The 26526-nt window shown below is 38.4% G+C and overlaps 2 long non-coding RNA genes across 4 annotated transcripts in view; one reads left to right on the top strand and one right to left on the bottom strand.

Moving 5' to 3' along the window:
• LOC134014332 (uncharacterized) overlaps positions 1–26526 on the top strand; it is a 209221-nt gene that overhangs the window by 180489 nt on the left and 2206 nt on the right. The window contains exon 1 of one of the 3 annotated variants that reach the window (XR_009929037.1): positions 25299–25347. The exons of 1 other annotated variant lie outside the window; for it this stretch is intronic. This is a non-coding gene — a long non-coding RNA (uncharacterized LOC134014332). Of the gene's footprint in view, positions 1–25298; positions 25348–26132; positions 26217–26526 lie in introns of those variants that run through there. One more of the 3 variants, XR_009929036.1, reaches the window with a different exon arrangement.
• Positions 14943–18550, bottom strand: LOC134038171 (uncharacterized). The gene is made up of 4 exons (XR_009932655.1): positions 18524–18550; positions 17610–17676; positions 17466–17517; positions 14943–14961 (listed from the first exon to the last, which is right to left on the bottom strand). It is a non-coding gene; the product is annotated as an uncharacterized LOC134038171 (long non-coding RNA).

Below are 26526 nucleotides of genomic sequence, written 5' to 3'. Positions count from 1 at the left end.
ACCTACCTCATGAGACCCCGCTGAGATAGCTTGGGTCGTACTGACTGTTTCAGATCCTCAACTGCATAACGACAGAAAAGCAATAATTACCCCCCATTGTATCTATTTATGAACAGCAAAGCTTAAGACACAGAGGCACCATGGAGGACTAAGAGGTGGATGGCATAGTCTTTGTTAATACTTTGAGGATTAAGCCTAAACGATTTACCCTGAATTGCACAAACCAGATTTCCCTGGATTTGTGGAAAAATGAATCCCATGCTTTATGTCTACCTACTTGCAATAACTTTAGGGAAGACAGGAAGTCGTCTTTCTGTCTAATGTTCTCCATGCGCTTCAGTTCATAGGCAGACAGTCCTCCATATACATTCTAGTAAAAGCCAAAACAAGATTCATAACTTCAAACTTAATTGGCATGTACACTATATTTTCCAATGCCTATGCTTTGACAGACAGGTTTCTACAAAATTCTCAAATGTCATTTTCAGAATTTTGGCTCAGGCTGGAAAGGTTTAAATGGCCATGACAAACTATGCAAGGTTGTAAAGCTTACAGATGTATGCTCCACATCACTCTTTTCATCAGAGGAGACCTCCTGGTGTCCCAGTATCTAAACAAATATTAAAAACAAATGTAAATTCCGTAATATACCCAGGTAAAAAAAAAGTATACTTTAGTGTATTTCAAACATATTCACATTTGCAATAATACATTTTAAATATACTTTAAAAAAGTGTATTATCTGTGAATATATAAAAAGTATACTACCATCATGCTTTTTCCAATTTTAACGTTAATACTTTGAACACACTTTAAAAAAATTGTACTACAGTACACTTTTAGTAAATATATTATATAAAAATGTACTTTAAATAAAATGTATATGTAATTTCTAAAGTTTACTACTGGAACTTTTTTAGAAAACATATTATTTGTATATTTTAAAATGCATGCTAAAAATAATCTTTGTAACAATGCACTTAAAGCTTACTTTAAAAATAAACATTTTAATATGCTGACATTTTAAGATATTTTAAGTTACTTTCGAGTGTAATTATTAAGTTAACTTATTCATGCTTGTATTTCAGTACATTATTTGTACATTTTGTTTGGTAAGTGTTAACATGTTTTAATGCAGAAATGAACTGAAAGCCCATTCATTAAATTTTTCAAAAAAGTAAAGTACACAAATAGCTACTCTTACAATGTAATGTTTAATAAGTTGATATGGCAAATAAGTATCATGTCACAATACATCTTACACATAGGGGTGGGCGATATGAGCTAAAATTCATATCACGATATTTTCCACTGTCCAGACGATATCGATATGATATCACGATATATGACGTAAAAAAATATGAATCACATTTTAATATCCCTTCTTGGTTAAATTATATTAGTTAAGGAAAAATATGTATTTGAACCTTATATAACCAGAAAGAGTGAGGCATTGGACCGTATGGACCTGAAAAGTTTTTATTTGTATTGTGCAAACATGCATTCCGTAAACATGAGGTAGGTAGGCCTATATATATATATATATAAATTAGATATTAAGTAAAATTAAATAAAAAATAACAGGAGATAAAGAAAATAAGGTAATTACAAATTCAAATACGTGTGTTTGTTTTGGCTACGGTCCGTAGATATGTAAAAAACTAACCGTTTGAAACTAAACCTTTCAAGCCTCAACCATCAATTATCAACAATATCAACAAATCTTCACTAGAACTTTCTTCACAAGTTCCGTGCCAGGAATACCAGCATGTTGACTGTTTCTGGCTTTAGTGCTGCCCTGTGACATGTCACCACATTGCCCCCAGTGCTGAATGCCCTCTCAGAGGGGGCACTTGTGGCAGGGATGCATAAGTATTTCTTTGCCAGACAACTCACACGTGGAAAATTAGATCCGTGAAATCGCCACCACTCCAAAGGATCAGACTCGCTGTCTGCTGCCGTTGCCAGAATGTAGCTATTCAGCTCTTGCTCAATGATCTGCCTCTCTGAACATGAGGCAGGTGCACTGCTGGTCTGCTTAAAGAAGCTCCCAAGGCTCTTCTAGGGCTTCTTGCCTGATTGATGAGCAGTGGAAGCTTCTTTCTCCCTGTCAGTGTGATCCTCTGCAAGAGACAATTTTCCCAGGGCTGTGTTCTCCACCAGGAGGGCTTCGGTCTCTGAGGCAGCTCTCACCTTAAAAAATGAAAATAATTAAACTTTATTTGTATAGCACCTTTCATACATAAAATGCAGCCCAAAGTGCTTTACATTTGAAGCAATAAAACAAGAACAAATGAATAAATACCTTAATGTCCTCCAGTTTCTCAGCGGACATGTACCTGGTCTTGAACCTTGGATCTAGAAAGGTAGCCATGGAGAGCAGCTCATCTGTTGCAGGGTCAGTGTACTTGTTATTCAAGTAATCAAGAACCTTGATCTTGATCTCTTTGGTCAGTTCTGTATCGTCCTTGCTCAGAATTAGAACCTCTGCATTTAACAGATTGATGACAGGCTTCAAATAGGACACGCTCACATACGCTTCTCCTGACAGGGCATCTGTAAAGTCCTGGAGTGGCTTCAGTGCTGCTGTGACTGATTCCAAGACCTGGATGTCTTGCCAGGTAGGTACAAGGTGCCGTGTCTTTTTGTCCCCTGCCAGGACCTGTGTAATGGCCTTTTCCTGCTCCAGGACTCTTTCCATCATTTTCAGACGAGATCCCCACCTTGTCGGAGATTCTGTGATGAGCTTGTGCAGGGGCAGGCTTAGTTCATTCTGTGCTGTCATCAGGGCCTTCTGCTTTTTCCAGCTGTATGAGAACGTGCTAACCACCTTTTTGCAAACCCCTGTGGCCCGGGAAATCGCACACCCCTGTGGCCCGGGAGCGTTTTGGACACTCCTCTCTGGAAATTGGGAATAAGAAATCAAAATAATAGGGTGAAAAATAATCGAATCACAATACAATAATAATTAATAATAATGCATTTTTATATAGAAATCACAATACAATATAACTTTTAATCTTTGTTTGAGGATTTACGGCATTTACATTCAACTGTTACACATTTTACAAATCTGATGTGCTTAGATTTAGCCTACGGTACATGGCTGATGTGAGCTGTATTTTTTCTTAATAATAAGCATCATACAGGGTAGGCCTAGGCTAGTCCTGAAACTTACCAATAGCATTGTGCAGCCTGTGTCCGAAACATCCAAGGTTTGCCCACTTGTTCAGCTGCAATGCCTTGATCATGTTCGATCCGCTGTCGGTCGTCATACAAACTTGACGCGACTCTTTTAATCCCCAGGACGACAGTATGTCCCTCAGCCCACCTGCAATTATTTCCCCGGTGTGGTCGTCTGGGAAATAAGACGTCTGTAGGCACTTACTTTTCAGTTTCCAGTCACCGTCTATGTAATGGATTGTGAGGCTTATATAAGGTTCTGTGGTACGACTTGACCATAGATCGGCAGTAGTGGAGAAGAATGGAATGTTATTTATCTCACTGTAAACTCTGTCCCAGCATTCTGTGTAAAGCTGTGGCAGGCATTTTTGGCTAAAATATTTGCGGCTCGGGATCTCATATCTTGGGTCCAGAGTTTGAATCAACTTTCTGAACCCCTCTTTCTCCACAGTTTGAATCGGTACCATGTCCTTCGCTATGTGATTTGTAATCGCAGCTGTGATGTCTATCCATTTTTTGCTCGTCTTCTCATAGCAAGTACCGGCAGCAAATGATGATATAATTGATTGTTGAGTGGGAGTCTGGCTTGTCTTCGGGCGAGCTCCTGGGCTTACTGTCTCACGCATTCTGGTGCATTGTTCATACTCACGGACATGTATGTTTTTTAAGTGATTGAACAGGTTGGTCGTGTTTCCACCTTTTGCTAAGACAACACGACGACACAACTTGCATAGGGTAGTGTTTTGGTCGGGGTCGGAGATTTTAAAGCCAAACCAGTTCCAAACAACAGAGGTGCCCCCTTTCTTCTTAACCAATTTATCCTCCTGCTCTTGAGCAACATCAATTTCTGTGTTTTCGCTCATCCTGGATTGTAAAGTTTTCCCCCAATAGTTAACCTGCCTCCTAACTGCAGCTGCCTGCACACTTCTTTGTTGCTAGCACTACATGCGTGCAACAAGTGCATGCGACGTGCGCTCATAAAAATAGGTCAACATATTAACATACATTCTTTTATTCGTAAGAACCAAGAAAGGTTGGATAAAAAAATTTAAAAAAAGATGTAGCTACTTAGTACTATCACTCAGTTGAAATTTGGAACAAAAAAATATTGATGCAAAATTCGAATTTATGAATTCTGAATAAATCGCGGTATCCATGATATTGCTAAATCCATATCATGGCGCGGCACAATACCGGTTTTTACTATCAAACCGGTATATCGCCCACTCCTACTTACACACTAACGCCATGTCAAACAAAACACTGAAAGCACACATCAAAAGTACGGGTGCACACAATAAATTCTGAGTGTTCTGCTGAACAGTAAGTTGTTCAAAGTTGGTGCAGCCACTACATAGTGATTGTTCAGGTGGCATCCCTCACACTACATTAGAAAACAAAATGGTGGATTCTCAATGGATTCTCTCTTCTCCTGCTCTCTGTTCTTGTCCACTTCCATCCTCTTCCACTCTTCCTTCTTGTTGTACATTTCCATCCCCTTCCTCTCTGTTCTCTTGTCTACCTCCATCCTCTTCCATTCCTTCTTCTTCTTGTCCACCTCCATCCTCTTCCTCTCTGTCCTCTTGTCCACTTCCATCTTCTTCCTCTCCTTCTTCTTGTCCACATCCATCCTCTTCCTGTCCTTCTTGTCCACATCCATCCTCTTCCTCTCTGTCCTCTTGTCTACTTCCATCTTCTTCCTCTCCTTCTTCTTGTCCACATCCATCCTCTTCCTCTCTGTACTCTTGTCCACTTTCATCCTCTTCCTCTCCTCTTTCTTCTTGTCTACCTCCATCAGCTTCCGCTCTGTCCTCTTGTCCATTTCCATAATCTGCTTCACTTTCATGTTGTCTCTCCTCAAAACTTCTCTCTTTTCCTGATGTCACATCTTGTCTCCATGTCACCATGTCTCGCTGTTCATTTTTATCACTATCTTGCTCCACTTCTGGGTAAGTATCTGCATTACTATGATCTGAGAGACCAATCTTTCTTGAACATACCTTTTTTAAAACGTTTCTTCTGTAAGCAGATGTTCTAGGAATGGCTGATGTAAAGAGATATTTCTTGTAGATGTTTTTATTCTGTCTCTGCAGATACAGTACAAACAAAATTGAAAATAGACAGTGCTAGCTAAACTCTAGCAAAGTCCATATATATGGATATATAAGGATATATAATGGATATATATATATAATATATATATAATATATATAAATAAAGTCTCTGGCACCAGTGATAATGTTTCATTATTAACCTTTTTAACTTACAGAGGGCTTGAGCCAAGGTTTTAGGAATCCTATGTAAATAGGGTTCTGTCTGGCCAAGAAGTTATATGATATTATCAAATCAAATGGAGATTTATAATATTGAGTGAAATTATCTCTTACAAAATCATATCCATCAAAGGCCTATATCTGTGGCCTTATAATAACCTAAAAAAAGAGGTGAGTTTTTATGTAGAGGGAATATAACTTGATATATATATTTTTTTTGTGTAACTTTATGGAGTCTGTAAGTATGAAAGTAGCTACTGCTGCCATGTTATTATAAGAAGTTAATCGTTATAAACTACATATATTCAGATGTTTATGTTTACAACATTCAAACTGATTACCTAATAAAAAGTAACACGTTAATAATGTAATATTTATCTAAATGTGAAACATTTCACGTTATAACCATTGACTGTATAACTAACGTGATACTGATGCCTTTTATATTTTTCTGGCGAATGGTAAAACTATTCATATTATATTAGCCCACAGCATTTCACCAGTTATGTTTTAGTTTACCTTTTTTTCTTGAAGTTTTCTGTACTTTGTTGTTCTTGGCGTCTCAGGTTGAGTCTCATCGGAATTCAAATGTCCTTTAAGTTTTCGTTTTGATGTCATGATTATTTTGAATCACAGACTGTAGCTATAAAACTCTTTTTACAGTACAAAACAGTCTGTTCTATGTTTTGAATATCGGCGCCCAGTCTCTGACCAATCAAGCGTAGCAGTTTTGGCGCTCACTTCCAGCCAATCTGAGATGCAGACGGTACTCGTTCATTGCCAGCGTTGCCAGGTCCGCGGTTTTCCCGCGGAATTGGGCTACTTTCGAAGTGATGCCGGGTTGAATTTTTTGTCCGCTGGTTCGGGTAGACCTATTTTGCATGCAAATTACATGAATATCTTTAAATAAAAATCTATATTTTAACTCCATATCAGCACATACACACATGGACATGGGGCACGCACACATACACACACGCACTGTGCGTGTGCACATGTGCCTAATGCTCTCAGTCTCCTGAGAAAATCTCCTAAAAAAATGCATTTAATGCTGGCATAATAAACATTTGGTTTTACTTTGTAGATATTACAATACATTTGTTTGGCAATGAAAGCAATGCTGTTGGACTTAAAAAGCAGTGTATACGGTTTGGCAGGTGCATATTTTGAGTTTTGATATTGGGCTGGTTTTGTCACACAGACTTGGCAACCCTGATTGCATCATTGGTTACTCACGTGGATGCAGGTTAGCAGCACACAATGTCGTTCCAATACGCCATTTATTATTTATTTAATAAAACACTTAAAGTGGAAAGTACATCGATCATTGTTGGTAATTCCGACCAATTCAGCCAAGTGACATCCCAGCCTGACCTGGAAGAAGATACATGGATTGAAATAAAATGTCCAACAAAGAAAGATCCGGAGAAGACAGTGGCTGCTAAAGTCCTACTATTTGGAGGTAAGTTTGGAGTTTACCAATTAACATTCGCTACTTCCCCATTTTTTGTTGTTGCAGCTATTAGCTAATGTTAACTGTATTTGTGTCATTTGAAGGAAGAAGCTTATCTTGAAACTTTTTTTTACTGCTTTTTATATCAGATTCATACAAAGAACTCATCGCAAAGAAGAATTTATTCATTCTGGGCAATGATATATGGGGCAAGGAGGAAAGCAGGGGTGTGCGCATGCAAAAAAATGCGGGAGACCGACAATGAGGTGGCTAAAAAGCCTGTGCTGGTGAGTCGTTTTAGCTCTCTACATTTGAACGGTAGCCTAACGCATGCTGTCATGCTAGCTCTAATATTAACGTTAGCTAGTTAGCTCTAAACGTCCAGCTGCTTTTGTAAGGCAGAGGGCTTGATATGCCCTACATGAAAAATCGTACTCAAGTAAAATACATAAGTAGGGCCTACTATCTGCAAATTGTTGTTAAAGTAGCTATTAAAGTAGCTAATGTAGAAAGTCAGGGGTCCCGTTATCGTCCATCCAACCACTTTCAATGGAGTGGAGAAATGTCAAGTTTGACGCTGCGGAAGGCAGATGCTGCGGTTTGAGAGCGTATTTAAATACTCATATCTCAAAGTAAGAAGCTGAAATATGGTGTGTGACTATATAAGGTATGTACTGTACAGTACATATCGATAAGTTATATCTTTTGTTGCGGCTGCATATCTACTTTAAGATCTTCTGGAACGTTGGCAAGTTTAATGGAAGATAATGGAACCGCTTACTCTACATTGTTTGGTTACACACTTATAACAGGGTTTCCCGCAGCACTTTGCAGTTCAGGCGTCCGCCTTAAAAACACAGGCTTGCCGCCTTGACTACGTTGTTTTTTAATCAAGGTTATTCGCCGTATTTCCGCCAGTTTTCTCACCCAAATCTCAACCTACCACCATGACTAACACATTTTCTGCGTGAAACCCTGAATATCATGTATATATGAAAATATTAGACGTTTACTGTATTACTGAAGCATCACTGTGTAAGCCACATGTTACTGTTGTTGCTGTTGAAGGTGGAGTTAGTTGGACTACTTTTATATAAAGTTGTAACACACATTTGGGCAGGCAAAGCAAACCAAGATTAACCCTTGTGTTCTCCTCGGGTCGTTCTGACCCATCAGTCATTGTGACCCACCGTCGTATTGCGACAACTTTACCGCATACAAAAACAAAGTGAAGCATTTTATTTTAACCGTCGGGCTGTCTCAGACCCCCCACATTGCGAAGGTTAAAAGAAAAGTATTTTTATTTGTTTTTGTATTGGGTAAAATTGGGTAAACACAATGATGGTTCGTTATGAACCTTTGGGTCATGTGACCCGAAGGCAGCACGAGGGTTAAAGAGGCAGCCAGGGACCAGGTATTACAAAACCTAAAGACTGCCCTGTCTCAGAAGAGGGCCCTAGCCATACAAGATCACCACACCAGTTCTGAGGATGAATCTCCACAACGTTTTCATAGTGTAAGGCATGCTTTTTTTCCTAAGCAGCTGGCTACATTGCTACACAACACCAAAAACCTGTGGTATTTCCAAAACTACAAAGTGCTTAATTAACATGTCTTGATTTGAAAGTAATAGGACAATCTACATTTTACTCATTGTTAGTTATTAGGGTAGTTTGTCCCCCTTAATTCTTTAAACCGGTCAACCACAGTTCATAATAGTTAATGACAACATCAACTGATGTGACACGTACTTGTTTATTATAAATATTGTCTAGTACCACTCAAATTTCAGAATTTTTTGGATATTGCTAACTTTTTCTACTGTTACCATATACACGTCCAGGCAAAGCATGCAAAGAAGACAGCCAGACGTGTTGTGTTACCTCAGGCATCCAATCCAAATCATCTCACCAGTTCTGATGACTCCACATACATAGGGAGTCCACAACGTCTTAACTTTGTAAGTCATGCTTTTATCTTTGCTGTTTGTATCTCTGACACAAATTCTTTCTCTTTTTAATTGCTTTAATGTTCTATTCTTTTTTACTTCTTTTAATGTTTCAGGGCAACGACTTGGAGTTCGGTTCATCCTCCACTCAGAAAATGGTGAGTTCATTCATTACATAAAATGACACAATTGTCACAATCACAAAAGTACTTCACTCAAGCCATAATTCAACCTCACCTGTTGTCTCCAATGTAATGTTGTCACTCTTACAGAATTTAGATTATTTTCATTGGAAAGATTTGCATCACTTTTACAATGCAACTTTTATAATGCAATTTTACAACCTTGAAGATGTTATGTTGAAAACATCTTATGAATCATCAGTCCTACGGTAGGAATCATGTTTTAAATGACAATGTAAATGTTTGTTAATGCGACTAATCAAATATTTTTGTCCAAAATGCCTGATATTACATTCTTCATTGTAGCAGCTGATGGATGATAATAGTCATGGCGTGGCACCCCGAGTGGATGAAATCATGGCATCCCTTCGTGGTAGGTGTTCAGATTGGGATTGAAGGGGTTGACATTTCAAAACACTGTTCATTAAACTAAGATTCATGGTGTTTCCGTATAAGGCATGATTGCACTGTACTGAACCTAAGTATCATTATCCATCTACTACTGGCCAGCTTTTATATTTAATCCATTTGTTCTGTTTTTCAAATTATCATCACATTCACCTAGACCTCCCGGAAATGATCAAATTAATGGAGTGTGTGGAGTGTGTCAAGGCATTAATGCCCTTGGCCGGGGGCACCCCTTCATCTGCGATGTCATCGTCATCTCTTTCTGTGGAAAGTGACATTGAAATGGTATGTTACAATTAAGGGATGAATGTATATGTTTATTACTTAACAGCCATAGTTCATTCATGGATGTTTCGAATGCAAAATTTGCACAAAGTAACTTTTGTCTAGAGTTTTTGGTAAAATGTGTCAGTAATGAATGATAAATTTAAAAGGTTACATGTGTTATACAATTATCTTGCTGTAAGTGGGAACCTTCAAACCACTGGTCAAATCACTCGATAGTGGGATATACAGACTACCAAGTGTTTTCCAAAGTAAAGATTGATTTAAGCACATTATTATTTGTATAATTATTTGTATAATGTTTATTCATTTCTTAAGGGTATCTCCCAACTATATATTCATTTGTTCAATTGATTCTCTCTTTCCCCCTCCCTCTCTTTCATACAGCACCACTTGGCTGGCAGCACAGTGACAGTTTCAAAGAGGGCCTTCCTGCGGCTAAGCCAAACTCGCATGACCATTTTTGCCCAGGAGCTGGCTGTCCTGGTGTTCACAAAAGAGGTCCTTGCACAGTCCACTCTGACTGGGAAGTCTGGGAAAGGGGGGGCGCCAAAAGGACAATGTATGTAAATGACCTGTTAAGAAAATCTTTCTCAAAAAGTGCACAAAGTCGTGGGGTTCAGTTTTGTGATGGAGAGTTTATTAAACATTTCCAAAGTTTGTAGTTCCGGAGCTGGTCTGATCTCAGTAACACAAGACCTAAAATTAAGAATCGGCCACGTACATTCTCGGTCCGTGGCTTTTATACACAGTCAGACAGGCTTCAAGTTTCTTCATAAGACAATACAAGATGCCACCCATCACACCTCGCGCATCCGTTCATCAGATAACAGGATGCTGTTGTTAGTATAACTTTAGGCATGGGGGGTTGTAGACCCTGTTCTTATCTAAACACAATCCAGAGAAGTGTCAAAAATCCAAATCTCGTGACAATATGCTCCCCCCTAAATAACCTAAACAGAGAAGCCCTACAACGTTTATGGCTTTACCCCTAGAATGACGTGTAAAAGCAAGTAATCTAAACTTTCTCATGAGGCTATCATCCTGTTAGTTTCTACTCTGTCAATCTTGTCTTTGACTTACAAAGTTTAATATAAAGTAACATGAATGGGTTCTTAATAGAAGAAAATATTCTATTTAACAGAATTCAAAACAGTCCTCTTTTTTTAGCTTGTATAACAGACATATTACCAACTTTTCTTGAGTATTGCATGAGTATACATATAGTCTACTGACAAAGCTTCTGTGATATTTTTTTAAGCAGCAGCAAGTTTTTGTAGCAAACCACCAGTAATTGTTAAATATATGTTTTGCTATGTACTGGTGGCAATATTTGCATGCCATACTGATACAATTACTCACTGCAAGACAGTCTAATGTAGTAAAAATATAAGAAAATGTTGACCTTACCTCTTGTCTGTTTTGCAGATGCTGTTCTTCTGGAGTTTCCTCAGACTAGTGCCTCTGATGTGCGGGCGGCCATCAGACGCAAGTGTAATAATGAGCAGTTCAGCCCAAAAAAAGAAAAGTAAAATGTAGTACCTGTTTCTTACGTTGCGTGTCTACTACAGTGGAGCGGGCGATGCATTGGCGTTGGCTTCCAATTCATTTTCAATGAAATCGGGCGTTGACGCTCGCGTAGAGCATTGTGGGAGCGTCAACGCCCGGTTTAATTGAAAAATAATTAGAAGCCAACGCATCGCCCACTCCGCTGTAGTGGACACGCAGGGTGGTACAATGAACAGGAATGTTGTTATTTTATTGTGTTTCTCACTGTTATAAGGAATGAGAAATGTCAGTTTGTGTCAAATATGTTAAAAGCTGTATTGTGAAAATTGTTAAAAAGGAAAATGTTCATAAACTTTTCATATATTTAAGGATATAGTACAATTCATTGTTAATGTATTTGCAATGTAGCCTACTATTGAAAATGTTAATACATTTGAAATAAAAAGTTTTTTTCACCTGGAAAGTGCATTCAGCATAGGAATGTCCCTTCATTTATTCACCCAGGAAAGAAAAAAAATGCATCGTATACTAAATTTTAGCATACTTGAGTATACTTTAAGATTTAGTAATCATCGGTATACTTCAAGTTATTGCATGATTAGTTCATTTGAAGTGTGCTATTTTGGAACAACTAAATTTGTATTTAATATATTTTAGTAGAAATGAAATTGTACTTGAGCACAATTTAGTGTATTAAGTGTACTTTTATATACTAAAGTGGAACAACTTATAGTATACTTAGTACACTAAGTATATGGCTATGTGCATATACTTAAAGTATACTAGAAGTTGATCCACTTTAGTATATAAAAGTACACTTAATACACTAAATTGTGCTTAAGTACAATTTAATTACAACTTCAAGTATACTTAATACACTTAAAGTATATGGCTATGTGCATATACTTGAAGTATACTTGAAGTTGTTCCACTTCAGTGCATAATAGTGCACTTAATATACTTTAAATTGTGCTTAAGTACAATTTAATTACAGCTTCAAGTATACTTAATACACTTTAAGTATATGGCTATGTGCATATACTTAAAGTTTACTAAGTATACTTGAAGTTGTTCCACTTTAGCACGTAAAAGTGCACTTAATATACTTTAAATTGTGCTTTAGTACAATTTAATTACAACTTAAATATATTAAGTACAAAATAAGTTGTTCCAAAATAGCACACTTCAAATTAACTTATCATTCAATAACTTGAAGTATACTGATGATTAATCACTCTTCAAGTATACTTAAGTATGCTAAGATTTAGTATACTTAGTATATATTTTTTTTACCTGGGTACCTACTGCTTTGATGTGAACTACAGTTAGTGTTTTTTGCCTCCTCACCTTACTGTTCATGGACGACTTTTCATCATAGGTGAGGCATTTAGGTGCCACTACCCGGCATACCCTCCTTATCCCAGGCTCCTCAGGCCCAGGGGGGTTTACTTCCTACAAAGGACAACACTTGCACTTGTCTTGAAGGAATTTCTTATTTGGGTCAAACGGCCACTTGGACTTAAAATTTGCTAGTCAAAGGTCAAGGTAACTGTGACTTCATGTCCATCCCACTCATGAACACAATCCCAGGAATGCCTGAAGGGAATTTCATCACACCTGGCACAAAGGAGAGTAGACTAATGTACACTTACCACGTATTCTTTGACAAGCTTCTCCATGTCTTCATTGAGGTAGACGCTAAGGCTCCTCAGAACACAGTCACGCTTGATGTTTATGTCTTCATTCTGAAGTAAGCATATCAAGATCCAAAATAGAATACATTAGTCAATGCATTGTTTAACAGTGTAAGTAATACATAATTTTAGGAACAGCCAGTGCTGCTGGATCCCTCCCTAAAGGAATCAGAAGGTGGTGAATGTTAGATAACTATAATTCACAAATCCTTTTTTGCAACATGATATGACTGTCAGCCTGCAAATCTGTTGCAGGCTGTTGCATCTTGTTCTTAACCCCTGCCTCGTCCTTGTTCTTTTTTACCTCAATCATTAGAGCAACCCTTTGAACCTCTAGGCTTTCTGTAGTTTCGCCTTTTGGGAGGCACGGACAGAAATTAACCTCCGCCTTCCGGGGCTTCTTGATGTTTGCAGCTGGTTTCCCCTGACCTTGACGTTTGTTTTTAAGTGAGTTGACAGTGACTTCTGGGTGTCCAGCTCGGCTGAGCTTGGTGCGAAAGTTCATCATCTTTACCTTCAAGTAGTGTTTCCAGCCACAATACCCAGTGCGAGTTCCTTTCTCGAGTAAACATGGGTGCGTCTGGATCAAGGCCTCAGCAACTCTTTCATAATGATCATCCCTCGGATATGCTGTGTACCTTATCATTTCTTCAGCAAGGCCTTCAAGTATATCAGATCGGATTTTTGGTGTAAGAGAAAGTAAAGTTCCGTTGGCATTGAAATCTGCGTTACCCGTCTGGAGCATCATCTCAGCACAATATGAAAAGCGCGGCACAACAAAGGATTCAGGCCAAGAGCAGGACCGAGACTCAGGAGAGGACAATAAGATGGTATCATTGCTGCTATATGACTGGACAGACGCTGAGTCACTAGGCTCTGGAGATGAGCTGGCCGATGCACAGAGGGGAGTCCCTGGGATTGTGGAGCAGGTACGTTTAGGGGTTGAAGCTAAGATTTCAGAGCGGGTAGTCTCACAAGTCAAGTACACAACTTTCACAGTACTTTTATCTTGGATCTCTGAAGTTGACGAAAGGTTCATAAATTGATTGTTGAAGTCTTCATCTTTGTACTGAAGCCTGAACTGCTCTGTCACGCCAAAGAAAGTAGTTATTTCAAGAGCCAATTCATCCACAGTTGTTGGTATTCCGGATTAAATGGTTAGTTTCCTTGCATCATCTTCACCTCCAAAAAGGACTCTGATGGTAACACGTCCTGCCATCCTGCTTGGATAATCTATAGAGCAGATACAAACACACCAAAAGGACTGGTATTAGGGATATTACAAAGTTATGACTAGGTAGCCAATTATAAATATGAACATTATTACAAGCGGCTCAGACAACATCACCATGTTTTGCATCTGAGAAGAGTTATATAAATGTACATGCTATTAAGTTGAAGTAGCTAATGCTTTTGTTGAACGGCTGAACAGTAAGCTATAGCAAGCCATTTGAACAGCACTCCCTGGTCACAGTTTTCAAAAGGTCGTCACCAATTTTCACCACAACGTCACCACAACACCAAATTTGCGTTCATGGCATAAGCTGCTAGCTCATCTATTCTTTGGGTGTGCTCAACAGGGCCGGATCCAGGGGGTACAGAGTATTAATGTTTTTTCCTGTGGTCATCCAAAATCAAACCTTTGATGACAATGTGCCTCTTCAGTGTTACCATACGTTTGGATCCAACAGTGTAGGCTGAAAGTGGGTAGCAATCAGTCAGCTCCTCAAGCTGAACCAGGGCAACCTCTCTACCTGGTGACGAAGTCAACTGAAAGGCCCTAAAATGATCTCTATACTGTGACGCAGCCTGACTGAGCTTTGTCAACAAACGAGGGATGACCAAAATAATAGGTATTTATTATAACACTAAGTTAACGAATAGCGGAAGTCAATATCCCAGTGAAAAACAGCCGTCTGCAACCGGGAAGGGATCTCCCCCGAACTGGAAGAGTAGTCTTGATATAACCAGACCGGCCACAGGTGTGGCTCATCAGGCCTGATGACCCATCACTCCAACAGGACACCTGAAAGACAACCAGCAATAAAGAGAGAAGACACCTAGTGGAGGGGAGGGTTGTCACAATACCAAGCACAAAATAAACGAACAATAAAACTCAACTCATCTCCCATTATGCACATTTGGAGAATTTCGGCAAATTCAGGCATTCCAGCAGTTGAACCACATGCAACTACCATTCCATTTCTGTAATTTATTCCTCTAGTGGTGACATTTTTTGCAAGATTAACTTGACTGATACCTGGATACTTTTGCCTGAGAGCCAACACAACTTCCTTACTCAAAACATCAACCTGGATTGTGGAGATATTTGCAACTTCCAAATTTGATGTCCTAAGACTGGATGAATGGATGTGATAACTGATGAATTGTTGGTGTTTTGCTGCCAGTGAGAGTGCAATATTTCTGAAATTATTTGTGTGTTGGGCAACTTACTTAAAAAAAAGCTATGTTTTGCTTCGAATCGAATCGTCCATACACCTACAAGTGGACCAAAGCACCTAATCAAGTGTGGATAATGCTCAAGATAGTGGTGTTTAGGTTTCACTGTTACACCTGGGTCAAGTTCAAGTAGTCTCTGTCTGTGCTCAGACACTTTGACATCAAGATAGGCAATTGTCTCATCAGAATGAACAGGTGCCACAGCTAACTCTACAATTTCCTTCAGATCTAGTATAACTTTCCAAGCAAGCTCATTCTCTGGTATCAAGTCTCCTATTAGAAATGGAAGCAAACGTATTAAGCTCCAATTCTCATGAGCATTGCCACCTATTGTCTTTTTTAAAGAATAGCTTTGTGGTATTATGTGAGAACGTTTTTTTTTGTCACCCCACTTGTAAGGAAAGTTGAGGATTAGCTTGTTAAGACATTCAAAACTAAAATACTTTTTAGAGATCAAAATCCTCAAACACAGAGCCAGTTCAAATGGGACAATACCCTCAAATAAATCATGCACTAGATCTGGGGGATACCCTGTGTTAACATGAAAGTGGTGAAGATGTTCAGTTAAAACACACGCTCTCTTCACTCCAAAGCAGTTAGTTTCAGTTTCCTGTGCAGACTTAACATGTGCTTCATGTATTTCTTTGGTTCGAAGCAAAAAAGTACCTGACTGAACGTCCTTTGATCTAATATCTTCTTTCTGAGACGTACAAAATCGACAAATATATTTCCCAGAGAAGCTCTCAAAGAAACCAGCTAATCCGTGTGCTCCCAAATTATCAGCTATTACACTATGGACTGTTCCTTTGACAAACTTTCCAAGTTTTGAGATGAACACACTATGCTCTTCTAGAGTGACAAGGTCTTGTAAAAGTGGCTGTAATATTTTACCATATCCATATACTTTTACATCGTCACTCTTGCACAAAACTGCCAAATAAATTGAGTTGAGTGCTGAATGAGAGCCCGGTGGCAAGTTATTCAGAACCCAGTATACACTACACAATTTATGCTTCTTTCGCGATGTGCCCAGGGGATTGCACAATTAAAAATCATCAATGTACAAGGTTAAACAAATTTTCAACTCATCACCTGACAGGAAAGGGTTTTCCTTTAAGTACACACCATCTCTTAGAGAGCGATACAGCTGGTTCTCAAGCTACTCTGTATTACCTTGTGTTTTGTGGCTATTTATAACACTATTTAACACGTCAGTACTAAGCAACTGCTGCAAAGACCGCAATAATGGAATATATTGAAAGCTCCTGCTCTTTGTTTTGTCCAAAATAAACTCCACTGGCTCAACAACATTAAACACTTCCTTAAAATACTCCTTTCTCTTGTAAACTGTAGCAAGGGGGCCACCTGGCCCTATTGCTTTCACCAAAGGATTAGAATGAATTAGAAGTTTTTGTTTTTGAAAAATTCTTAAAGACTTATAATTTACAGGCACAGACACAGTACTTAACAGATAGTGTAGCTCATCAAGCAATTGGTCAATTGCTGTTGACGGAACATGAAAAATGTTTTCCAACTTCAATAAAATTGAGCCTATTTTTTGTTCTATAACGTTTGGAAGGTCATCTGAAGTATCAACATCACTATCTGCATCTGACGTACCAAAATCTATGTCTGAAGATGAGGGTCTGTCATCTACAGGAGTGCCAGATTGCTTCACTTGAGCAGTGACTTTAACCACACCTGCTTTAAAGTCTTTTAGGGTGGGGGATTATGTTTTCTATGTTTGTGCGAGTTAAACGTACCATATATGTTTGTCTGATACACACATCCCTCAAACATACAAGTTATGGTTTCATACTGCCTAAGATGTTGATTTACATGAGTAAAGTACTCCTTCTCAGTTGAAAGTTCCTTACATCCGCACGTCTGACATGAGAAAGTAGTTAACTGAACATCTGCTGTTTCTAGCTTCCTGTGTGTTTGATATGTGTGACTCGAAAGGTTCTTCCAAGTTGTAAATGTACATGGACAATCTGCATAGACAAGGATAGCGGCAATGTGCGGCCGTAGTGAAAATGTCTCAGCCTAAAATGTTTTAACAATCCATACCTTGTAGGTAATGAGATGTCACATACTTTACATGGCCACATTCACACAGCATCTGTAAATACAAACAAATAAGTGTATTAGTTGTGTGTCAGTAACATTTATATTTTGAAAAGGCACAAATGTGTTTACAGCCCACATCCTTACTTGATTATAGAGGTTGCCCTTCAAAGAAATTGTGGAGAAAGTGGAGAAACTCGAGAGAAAAGCACGTCTGTAAAAGACAAACGATAGTTAGAAACAACATTTTGGGTTGACCAAATATTACCTAATATTTTTCACACCTGTATCCAGATGATGCTGTTCTGAAAAATGTACCTCGGTTAAAAAAAAAAAAATCGGCAAAATCTCTCAGAGAAATAACGTTGCTGATGTGCAAGCTGGCACTGTCTGGATACAGGTTCGAAAAATGTCTTTAATGTGCAAATTAATCGCAGGAAAAAAACAGCGGCAAGATCACTAATTACTTTTAATAACAGCGCCTGATATACAAGGTAGACTAGCAAAGTCAACTCATTATGTTGCACACAAATGCAACAAAAAATTACATTTGCACACACTGTAAAACAATTAACAAAAAATATAGAACACGTTGTCTAACGCACTTGAGAAAAGCATGCTTGCTAGCTAGCTACTTGACTATCCATTCCTGCACAAAAACAGCATTCGCATGCACGCTGACCCACAGCAGAGTTAATGGTTAATCCTAAATTTGGAGCAGGGAATAACCTGCAAATTTGTATATATAATTTTAACAGCACTCGCTATAAATATTTTGCTGTTGGTAATATACTCTATATGTTCCTATTTCACTGACACCAGCCGCAAATTAGCCACCCTAGCTGATGGTTCTAGCATGAACCATGTGGTTCTAGCATCAACCATGTGATACTTAGAGCTAGCTATCAAACCAGACAAAAATGTTTGCAATCATGACGGATTTACTGGATTTGATTGCTAATATATTTATATCAGTGTGATAGGCATTAACTGCACTAGTAAAAACATAAGTACGCAGACAGATTACTAGCAGAAAAGTTGGATGGCTTCAGATAGCTTACCGTTACAAAGCAAAGGTTACGATCCTCCTGGCAGACAGCGCTGAGGTGAAATGGTGGAAAGGAGAAACGGTCGGGAAAGAGCGAAATCTGACGTAATTTCCACCTCAAAACGGTTTCACTTCCTGAAAATTGCATGTAAACCCATCTCATACGTTTTAACCAATTGAATCTTGCTTGTTTCACAGCTAGCCCTATTTAAAACATGTTAGTATGTTTTAATTGATTAAGAGTAATATATTTCAGAATTAATAGACTTATGCTCATTCAAAGACATTTTTATAAATACATTTTGAGAAAATGACTATTTAAATAAAATCAAATAGATGTAAATACTTAATGATAAAATATGCCATGATTCATTTTTGTGAGTGCACCAAAACACAAAAATGGTCATCTTCACCCCACAGAAACACAATTGGTTTGTGTGTGCTGAAAAAGATAGGCACGTACTTTACTAATGTTAAATACAATTTCAAAGTATGCTGTTATTTAACATGTTTGTTTCAACTTCTTTCTCTTTTTCTTTGAAGGAACTGTCGAAGTACAATAATCCAAGTTTTTTAACCAGTATCCAAGTTCTAAAACAGCACAAAAACGGCAGCAAAGTATGATGCAAAGTGTTTATTCGAATCCAACACAAAGGATTGATTCCAACAAACGTGAGTAGACCCCGGAGTCTGACTGGCCTTTTTCTCCGGACATTTGCCTATATATCTACTTTCCATTATTTTAAGATCTTTTGTCATTGGTACATTATCTCTGGTCACAGATGCATTTATGTATTTTACACCCGGTTGGTCAATCGTCACAAAATTTACATTGCCAGTACTTTTCCTCTACTTTCTCTTTCCAAGGCCCACGTGGGGCCATGCCGCCCAGCTGCACAGGGACACTGAGTCTAAGGACATAAATCTGTCCCCTGACATCAGGCGGTTGTAGTTCTCAATATCTGGGCTATGTAGTCCTTCATGGGAGAGGCCTACACACATTCTTTTCTCTCTGGCACTCAATCTCTATCTAATCTCTATCTCAAACTATCTATCTGGTCTTCTACATTTGGCCTTTGTTTCTTCTATGTTTTAGTGGCAATTCTAATCAATCAACAGCTTTGCATCTGGTTTTCAATAATATAGCATATCAAAGTAAAAAAGGTGATTAAGTGGTTCTATATCAATCATATAAACCATGATCATTTCTCCATTGTCATAATTACAGCAGTGTGATGTTTTTTCTACAACAGAACCCAGTCAAAGTTGGAGACATAATGCTGACCCCATCACGCCAAAATCAAGGACAGAATGATATTTTCATCAATGAGCAATCCCAGCTGACGTGTGCAAAACTTGGCCTTTGTTTCGATGAGTTGCTTCCAAACAACCAGCAGACCAGATCAATAACTGACATCGTTTCTGATCCCAGAAAACATCAAATAGTGAGTCACTTTGAATGATTTACCATGTTAAAAAATAAGAGTGCTATCCTAATATTATACATATTAATTATGCATCTGTTTCAGTGTCATATAATAGCAAATAATGCCAAGGAACTTGCCATTTTGCTTTTTCTAATGTAATCATATTAATGTGCTATACAGATTTCACATGAAACCTTGCAGTAATCTGGATGCATATAGGTGTTTTACAGTGTGTTGATTTAATAACATGTTGTTTAAATGTTTCCTGTGTGTGCAGGTAAATGTGCTGGTAAAAGTCTTGGAGCAGAGAGAAAGGGAGAAAATCACGACTAGGACCCACAAAGTGATGGACAAGACAGTGTATGCTGTGTCTGACAAGACTGCCTCCATCATGCTCACTGTGTGGGGAAATGATGTGCTGGTTATAGACAAATGGTACACTTTTACAGATGTGTCTGTCCGTTTTTTCAATAGCAAAGCCCTGCTGACAACCACACCACAAAGCACTTTCAACGTTGCTGAAGATTCAGGAGCAGCATCACCAGCAGAACGAAACTAAAAACCTTAAAATGCTACTTGTTCAAGCAATGTCATTGTTTTCCATTATCAATATGTTTACATTACTGTTTACTTTGTCGTTCTGTTTACGCTCCTGTTTCGCCCGCGTGACAAAAATGCTGCCTCCCCCTCCCTCAGTTACGACGCACTAAATTCTAACAAATATATTTTTTAGACGCTACACATGTTATACATCGTTGGAAAGCTACGATTCTTGTGCTTCCATTGAAATAAACCAATTCAAGATCAAGTCGCAATAGCAAGCAAAGTCAACGTCTTTTTCCGGTGAACATTCCTTCAACAATGCCAAAGAAAAAAGTTGTACTCACCCTAAGTGGTTCAAATAGGTCCAGGTGTGCAAATCATGCCATCAAAACTTGATCTGCGTAAGTCCCAAGGGTTCAAAGTATCTAACCATGTAAAGTAATTCGTCCAAATACAATGTTTTACGTTCATGAATAGCCATTATCCTTTGTTTCATTATGCAAGTTAGCCGACGGAAGAAACAACTTGTTCACATAAAAGTGTTTTTTTCTCCGGTTAGCAACGGAATATTTACAATATGAAGGCATCAAAATGTCCGTTGAACCCTCCCCTTTTGATTGACACCTTGTTTGACCCAATAGGAGCTTCCATGCCCCGTTGACAGCCCTCTAAAGCCAACTAGGTCTGTGCGTCCTGCCCCCCCCCCCCCGCCCCCGCCTCCCCCCCCCACACTCGTTCCAAACAAATTTCTCGAACTGGCTTCGACTGGCTCTGAAATTAGCTCGTTAGCCTTGTAGCTGACAGCTAGCTGAAAATGCCAATACCTCATTTGTATGCGTCTGTGGAGCCTTCAAAATAACAGTCGATTGCGCAATATGGTTGACAGAATCAGTGTTCTTTGTGCGCCAATCCTTGGAATCAGATAAAGCACTCCAATGTGTTCATGCTTCAGTTTTTGTGTTTCAGTAATACTAATTAGGGATTTAGCTATTATATATGATAGTTCTAAGTACCACCTTTCATTAGAGATAACAATTATGAAAAATAATACCTTTTTATTTGACCTTGACCTTGGTTACAAAGGGTCATTTTGGAGTCTCCAAAAGACCCTTTTAGAAAATTCCTGGATGTACTCTTATAAAAACATGTGTCAAATATGAATATATTGTGGTATTATGTTTGACTTTTGAATTAGGTAAGGCTTCAACCTGTGGTCCAATTTAGTCTTCCAGCTAATACCTACCACCTCTAGGCCTCTTTAGGCCTCTGTTTTCAAAACAAAATCTAGGCGCAAATAGAAATTTTCACTTTCCTTGTGTTCAAGCTTCTATTACTCAACACTAGTAGGACTGACAGGGGTCCTGACAACAGGGGACATAACTTCAGAGTGTCAGCTTTCAAAAGAGATCATTTACATGCATGTACTCCAAATGGTTCAAGAACAGCTTCCAATTTACTTTGGGTATGCTGTTTAGGCGTTTTTAGGCACATTTAACAGGATGCTTGAGTTTTGTGACATTTACACTTTACATGCTGACCTTTGTCATTATATGTTTCAGAATCATGCCGCATGTTGTATTGTGCACTTCACAGCAAAGTTTCTTATTAGGGTTCCTCCGGTAGGAGGAAACCTATTGTTTTTGTTAGTATTCCTATTATTAGGGTTCCTCCGGTAGGAGGGAACCTATTATTTTTGTTAGTATTCCTATTATTATTATATTTCTCCGTTAAACGGCTCAATAGCTCAAAAAGTCCTTGACCCGATTTTTTCAAATTTGGCCCAATGATACAACAGGTCACTCACTACTCGCAGACCGCTAATGGCCCATGTACGCCCATCGGTGGCGCTATAAGTCACGCCCAAAGTCTACGTGATTTCCCCAGTGCCCCATTTTTCCAAAATGCCTGAAAATTGGTATACATGCCTTATTTCTCATGGGGAACAAAAAAGCCTCAATAACCCATAAGGTCCGCCATGATTTATTTTGCTGTACTGTCCAAATTTGGTACAACCTTCAAAACCCTTCTCCTCATGAACCATAGATCCAATCGACTTGGAAATTGTTACAGATTTGTAGAATACATGTCTTTCTATATGGTGAAATTTAATAAGAAATGCAATACAAAATGGCTGAAATAAATGTATTTATGTAAATGTCCACATTGCCACAATATCTTTGTGTTAATAAATCAAATATAATTTTGACTGATGGTTTTTATAACCTTTGTGCCTTCAAGATGACATCATTCTGAAGTACCATACGCAATTTCACCTTGATATGTCAATATATGATTGAATTCAATTGAATTGCTCCACAGCGCGCGTGCTCCAAATTCTCAGACTCATCCTGCCCCTTGACACTAGGGTGACCACCTGTCGCGCTTTGCGTTGTGTCGCACAGCATTTTCACCCCTTGTCCCCAAGGCAGGATTAACCATTAGGGCAATTGGGCACTTGCCCAGGGGCACATGACATCTAAGGGGCCCTGGACAATGTCAACTAAAATGTTATATCACTTTATGAACGCAGTCCTAACTTTCCTTAATGTGAGTACTTTATTGCAACTCGTTCGATCAAAATATTATGTTAAATCAAGTCAAAAACAGTGTTTGTGTAGTCTAGTAGCCAGTGCCGCCGCTCCCATAACGCGCACTACGCGCTGTGCCTAGGGGGCACCAAAAATTAGCCAACTGAAAAATCATCATAGTTATAATACTTATAATGTCGATACTATATTTTAGTATAGAAATATTAGGCACGTATATTACAAAACAGGCAGAACAAGAGATATAGCCTATTTAAATGCTCAAAAAAAGTTAAGATGGTGCCCCCCCCCCCCAAAAAAAAACAAATACACACTCAACTTCCCAAGCTCGCTGTGGGTGCCCTTCCCTATCTCAGTGGCCAACCCGTTTTCATTCCCAAGTCGTCAAATACCGACGCTTTGTCACGGCCCTAGGCGTCGGATGCGGACGCAAAGGGTACCCATTCGCGTCAGTATGAGACGTACTGGGGTTTCAACTGACTCCAATGTAAACCCATTCGCGGCAATATTGGACGCTTTGAGCATCATTCCCATTGGACCCTTTCGCGTCAGTATGAGACGTACTGGGGTTTCAACTGACTCCAATGTAAACCCATTCGCGGCAATATTGGACACTTTGAGCATAATTCCCATTGGATAAAAGAAGGTGGATGCAGTTGTATACGGAAGAATTTTATTATATCCTTCCTTTTAAAAATTCTGCATCGATTCTGAAAAAAAAAGAAAAAAGTTTCTAATTTGTAGCGGAAAATCTTCAGTCACCGTGGCTAGACGATCTATGATTTATGTATTTATTAAATAGGATTTCCTTGTATTTATTTATACTTGTACACTGTTGATATGAAGAATTTGTATCTCAAAATGAACGTGAACCTGACCGGAAGGTGAAGAAAATAGTCTTAATAGCTTATTATAATTATACAATTTTCTGTTTTAATCTTGCGCTTTGTGCATGGACTGTACAGCACCGGAGAGAGATTAGTTGTAATAAGTATATAATTAATAGTTATGGGGAAATGCACTTAATTAGCGAAGATGGGGACGCACAGGGTACCCTTTCGCGTCAGTATGAGACGTACTGGGGTTTCAACTGACTCCAATAAACCCATTCGCGGCAATATTGGACGCTTTGAGCATAATTCCCATTGGATAAAAGAAGGTGGATGCAGTTGTATACGGAAGAATTTTATTATATCCTTAAATATTGTTCAACCCCAAAACACGAAAGTATCATTGATAATTCACCAATAAGATGGGTTAATGTTATGTCCATCCAGTTTTTAGAAATTCTGCATCGATTCTGAAAAAAAATGAAAAAAGTTTCGAATTTGTAGCGGAAAATCTTCAGTCACCGTGGCTAGACAATCTATGATTTACGTATTTATTAAATAGGATTTCCTTGTATTTATTTATACTTGTACACTGTTGATATAAAGAATTTGTATCTCAAAATGAACGTGAACCTGACCGGAAGGTGAAAAAAATAGTCTTACTAGCTTATTATAATTATACAATTTTATGTTTTAATCTTGCGCTTTGTGCATGCACTGTACAGCACCGGAGAGAGATTAGTTGTAGTAAGTATATAATTAATAGTTATGGGGAAATGCACTTAATTAGCTAAGTATTAAAAAAGGTAGGACAAGGACATGATAAAGGATCAACGCATTCGTATTGGAACAACCCCCAGAGGCTGCCCTGTGAATTTTACCACGATAATTCTTCAGTGCGTTTTCATCCCTCTCCCGGTAAGTTAACACAAATTTCTTGCTCTGATTCTGGCATGCAAAATTGTGTTTTGAGGAACGTGCATGTTTTATCTTTAATATTAAAAGGGACAGTGAGTGTTTGACAATGTTAAGATTATTCGCATTTATGTATTTTTATTTACAATACAAATGGGATATTAGCTAGTGGTAGCTAGTCTAGATAGTTTGTCAGTTTTCCCTTTCTAGCTTCTTTGAGCGGGCTAATCTCCTCCTGAGCGGGCTAATCTCCTCCTGGAATATACAATAGTAGGCAATCTCGAATTGCAGATCCAGGCTAGGATTTACCTTCCTATCCAATACTATTGTATCTTACTCGCAAATCAGTAATGGGACTAATAGATTTTAAATCAATTGAATCAGTGAAGAACATCTTAAGGTCTGATCTTTAGGTTAGTTATAACCATGCAACACACTTAATTGTAATCACTTTATCTTTATTTGCAGCTCCAGTACACTTACCTTGTCCCTTCACCTCAACCAACCTTTGACCTCCCATACATAACCCAGCGGCTCTTTTAAGAGCCAAACATCTCATCTTTCTCATCGTTTTGAGTGAGTCTGGCCCAGGTTTTTATTTATTATTGCAGTAGTCTAAACAATTCATTTTCTGAAGTTCCCTTTACCTGGCTTAAAGGACTAATAATAATACAAAAAAACATCTACATGCATGCATGCTGTCCCATGTTACAATGCTGTAATATTTCACATAATTTGACTGTTAGCCTTTTGAGTTATTGACAATAGGCATTTATTATAAGAAATATATCCCATGTGTATGGGTTAGTAGAGGCCTACTAAAGCTACTATTAGGTTCCGAGGGCTTTTATCACCCATTTTGGCTAACAAATGTTGGTATAGCCCTTTGAAGCAGCGGGGTGAGGAGACACCCTTTTGAATCACCCAGAAAATACTTGTTTTCTGATGATGACCCCGCTTCTTACATGGCTACTTCCAAATGTATCATGTGATACACTAAGTGAAAGCGGACCTCTCAAATGAGGTCCACTACAAAATGTCAACCAAATGAATATCAATTATGTATAATGTATACTCAACTTAATGCATTTTACAAATACAATTACACAACTGGCTATGTGAATTTTATGCACACACAAAATGACACATTATTGGGTTATTTCGTTGCCTAGAAATTGATATTCTAATCACTTAAAAGAAATAGACTAGAAATAATCCCTACGTTAATTTTCTTTTGCAGAAATGACAAATCCAAAGACCAAGTTGTGCCCTTACTGCCAGGCTCCAAACCATGCAAACAGGAAGACCTGCAGTGCATGCCTGTGCTGCCTGCAGATCAAGCAGGACTTCCAGCAAAAATCTGAAAAACTTATAAATAGTAATTGGGCATCTTCAAAAAAAAAAAAAAAAATTCCAGCAGGGTACTGAACTCTGCCCAGCTGTCTGTAAGTTTTCATTATTCTAATTTAACTAGAGGTTGACTTAATAGACAATTATATTATAAGCACAGTTGTCTGTGTTCACGTGTACATCATTACGTCAAAGATACCAAGGCAGGTATACAGTAGCAGTCAAAAGTTAGGAAACTTCACATCTCTCTAAACTCTAAAACAAAATAGATAAAATAATTACAACAAAATAAATGATCAAACTATAAATAAACTGCAACTCTTCTTCTGATTACTTTTTTAAGACAGGAATCTCTGTGCGTGAGCTGTGTCTCGATGCTCTGGAACCTTTTAGGGACAATCGTTA

The sequence above is a fragment of the Osmerus eperlanus genome, chromosome 2, assembly GCF_963692335.1.
Source record: "Osmerus eperlanus chromosome 2, fOsmEpe2.1, whole genome shotgun sequence".
NCBI lineage: Eukaryota > Metazoa > Chordata > Actinopteri > Osmeriformes > Osmeridae > Osmerus > Osmerus eperlanus.
Note: the sequence above shows the minus strand (reverse complement) of the source record. Positions and strands in the feature narration are given on the sequence as shown.